Source organism: Pinus tabuliformis, chromosome 9 (genome assembly GCF_031772625.1).
Source record: "Pinus tabuliformis cultivar Carrire ecotype Pingquan chromosome 9, CPIR1, whole genome shotgun sequence".
NCBI lineage: Eukaryota > Viridiplantae > Streptophyta > Pinopsida > Pinales > Pinaceae > Pinus > Pinus tabuliformis.
Genome location: NC_142307.1, coordinates 1044643064 through 1044647016, shown reverse-complemented (window position 1 = coordinate 1044647016; position 3953 = coordinate 1044643064). Strand labels below are relative to the sequence as shown.

Below are 3953 nucleotides of genomic sequence, written 5' to 3'. Positions count from 1 at the left end.
TTCGGGCGGGTCGGGTGAGGGCGTCCATGTAAACTTGTTTGGGCGGGTCGAGTGAGGGCGTCCATGTAAACTCATTCAGGCGGGTCGGGCAAGAGCATCTGTGTAAACTCATTCGGGAGGGTCGTTCAAGTGGATCGGGCGAGGGCATCCGTGCAAACTTGTTTGGGCGGGTCAGTTGAGGGTGTCCGTGTAAACTCGTTTGGGCGAGTTAGGTGAGGGCGTCCATGTAAACTTGTTCGGGTGGGTTGGGCGAGGGCGTCCGTGTAAACTCGTTCAGGCAAGTAGGGAAAGGGCGTCTATGTAAACTCGTTCGGGTGGGTCGAGAAAGGGCGTCTGTGTAAAATTATTTGGGTGGGTCAGGCGAGGGCGCGATCGGGCACACGAGCCTGTATCAAAAATGTTAAGTTGTGACCCGGGGTGGCCTTTGCGCACAATTGTCCAGCTCGTTTTCCCACCTCTCTCTTGTCCCTTCATTTCAGTGGTGTGGGTTCCCATGTAAACTCATTCGGGTAGGTCGTTTGAGGGCATCCATGTCAACTCATTTGGGTGTGTCATTTCAGCGGGTCGGGCGAGGGTGTCCATGTAAACTCGTTTGGGCGGTGGGGTGAGAGTGTCCATGTAAACTCGTTCATGCAGGTCGAGCGAGGGCACACCCGGGCGAATGAGCCTAAGGTTGGCTTTGTGCACGTTCATGTAGCTCGTTTGCCTGACTCTCCCTTATCCCTTCGTTACGGTCATGTGGGCGCCCATGTAAACTCATTTGAGCAGGTCATTTGAGGGTGTCCATGTCAACTTGTTCGGGCGAGTCAAGCGTGGGCATCCGTGTAAACTTGTTCGAGCGGGTCGGGCAAGGGCACGCCCAGGCGAGCAAGCCCGTATCAAAAATGCTAAGCTATGACCCGAGGTTGGCTTTGTGCTCGTTCATGCAGCTTGTTTTCCCGGCTCTCCCTTGTTCCTTCGTTTCGGTCATGTGCGCGCCCATGTAAACTTGTTCGGGCGGGTCGTTCGAGGGCGTCCGTTTCAACTCGTTTGAGCGGGTCGGGCGAGGGCATCTGTGGAAACTCGTTCGGGTGGGTCAGGTGAGGGCACGCTTGGGTGAACAAGCCCATATCAAAAATTCAAAGTTGTGACCTAAGGTTGGCTTTGTGCATGTTTGTGTAACTAGTTTGCCTGACTCTCCCTTGTCCCTTCGTTTCGGTCGTGTGGGCATCCATGTAAACTCATTCGAGTGGGTCATTTGATGGAATCCGTGTCAACTCGTTTGGCAGGTAATTCAGGCGGGTCGAGCGAGGGTAGCCGTGTGAACTTGTTCGGGCGAGTTAGGCGAGGGCGTCCGTGTGAACTCATTCGGGTGGCTCGAGCGAGGGCACACCCAAGCGAACGAGCCCGTATCAAAAATGATAAATTGTGACCCGAGGTTTCCTTTTTGCACATTCATGCAATCCATTTTCTTGGATCTCCCTTGTCCCCTCGTTTCGGTCATGTGGGCGCCCATGTAAATTCGTTTGGGTGGGTCAGGTGAGTGCGTCCATGTGAACTTGTTCGGGTGGGTCGGGCGAGGGCATCCGTGTGAACTCGTTCGAGTAGGTCATTTGAGCAGGTCGGGTGAGGGCATCCATGTGAACTTGTTCAGGCGTGTTAGGCGAGGGCATCCATGTGAACTCATTCGAGCGGGTCGGGCGAGGGCTTCCGTGTGAACTCATTCGGGTAGGTCAGGCAAGGGCGTCTGTGTGAACTCTAACAGGGGTCAAGAATCAATCTCCAAAGAGGAGTTGTCAGGGGCCGACACTCAATGCTGGAGAAAGCTACTAGCCACAAATAAACTGATGGTTCATGGCCACTAAAGAGAGGGACGTCCGCAAAGTGCACACCACAAAACAAAGAAATGATCAAGTCCCACAAAAACCCACAATCCAAAGGGAGGAACAAGACACGACCCGCTAATTCTTTTTCCCTTAGAAGGGGAGTGGCTCATGAGAGGACGAGGAATTCCCTCAATGGCAAAGGCACAAGATAAGATTACCACCCTCATGACCATTGGCAGGGAAAATTGCGATCTCGAAGGAGCTTAGACCGAGGGAGGGGTTTTTCATTACCTGGATGCCCAACCCTTCCATGAGGGCATGTCGAGGAACGGTCACGAGGGACTAGGGTGGCCAGCCCAATGGGTTGAACTGCTCTTCATCCATCCCATATTGACCCCACCCCAACAATTTTCCCTCACGGAAGGTTTGAGCTACTAGGCGGGCATGCAACCACTCCCTCGACCCAACCACAAAAAAAAGCTGACCCAAGCAACACATCAACCACCGCTGCCTTTTTGAGAGAGCCAACTATGGTAGCCCACACCCTTGGCCCATGCCTTCCAACAAACAAAAGACCAAGCACTGCCGCTATGAATGAGTCTGAATTTATCCATCATATTTCCCAAGCACCTCAACTGCAGCAACCATGCTCGGCTGAACAGATCGTCGAAAGGGCTCCTAGGAAGCAAGCTTCCGAACCCCTGCAAAAACACATTGGGGGAAATAAAAACAAAGGATGGGTGGGACAATCACAAGCATGGCTTGCAAGCACACATGAAAAAACAAGCGTTACCTCAAGACAAGCAACCAACAATGTTCCTACCAAACTCCAAACATGCTCACCTAGTGACACACCACACAGTCCCACATTGCAATCGAAACCAAACCAACCCGAACCAAAAAATAAAACCCTTGCTATCAATGATCCTACCGCAGGTTCACCTACAGTAACCATGTTACAACTTCTCCTTCCTCTAAATGATAAGGTTCAATGAACTTCTCACGACATTGATGGTGGCAAACCACCATCGTCGATGCAATACAAACACTTCACCAGATCATTCAATCGGTAGGAGCGACGGACGGTGTGAACAAAGGGCAGGGACGTAATGAACATGAGTTGATGACACACGCTTACTTGGAATTCCTCATTGAAGACCAATAATTGCAATTGTTTATCCCCATCACGATGCAATTTGAGAAGATTTCCCGATCCTCTTGAACGAGGAAGAAAAATTCATTGGCTACATCAATGTTGCGTGCATGCAGCCCAGAACATCTAAGGGCATCACAGACCTATTATTGCCTCAAACTTCAATGGCCTAAATGGCCATAGTCCCTCTAAGAAGTTGGCCGCGAAGGGGAACTTACACGTAGCTAGTTAGCAGGCTGAGGTCTCATTCGTTATCAGAATTAACCAGACAAATCACTCCACCAACTAAGAAAGGCCATGCACCACCACCCATAGAATCAAGAAAGAGCTCTCAATTTGTCAATCCTTACTATGTCTGGACCTAGTAAGTTTCCCCGTGTTGAGTCAAATTAAGCAGCAGGCTCCACTCTCAGTGGTGCCCTTTGTTAATTCCTTTAATTTTCAGCCTTGCGACCATACTCCCCCTGGAACCCGAACACTCTAATTTCTTAGGAGGTGCTGGCGGAGTCCTTAGAGCAACATCCACCGATCCCTAGTCAGCATCGTTTATGGTTGAGACTGTTAGAGTCGGTCTAGTAGCGCTCCATTAGCGATCAAAGCTCTTTGCATTTGCATAAATAGGTGTCTCATCAGTGTCATTCTTTGCATTCCGTTAGGCATTCCATAACCATGATGGAGGAGCTGGTGTCTTTGCCCCCCTCTTGGCACTACTGGATCAAGTTGTTTCAGTCATTAAACTGTTCAAGGTTAGTTGTGTTTGTCTTTAGGTCAAAATTTTTAGGTCTAGGGTTGAGGTCAAATTTGTCTTCAAGGTCATGTCTTTGAAGGTCAATAAGTTCCCAGCAAGCCAGAGGGATGATTTTCAAAGTGTTTCTTCGAAAAATTTCATCTTGTACAGTTAATTTTCACCTTAGATTTAAAAACCCTGTTTTTAAAGCCAAGGTCATTTCTCAAAATTTGCCAAGGTCATTTCTCAAAATTTTGTAAAAATTGTA

The 3953-nt window shown here is 49.6% G+C and overlaps 1 pseudogene; it reads right to left on the bottom strand.

The window, feature by feature from the left end:
* Positions 1 to 2724: 2724 nt before the first annotated feature.
* Positions 2725 to 3953, bottom strand: LOC149152268 (18S ribosomal RNA; annotated as a pseudogene).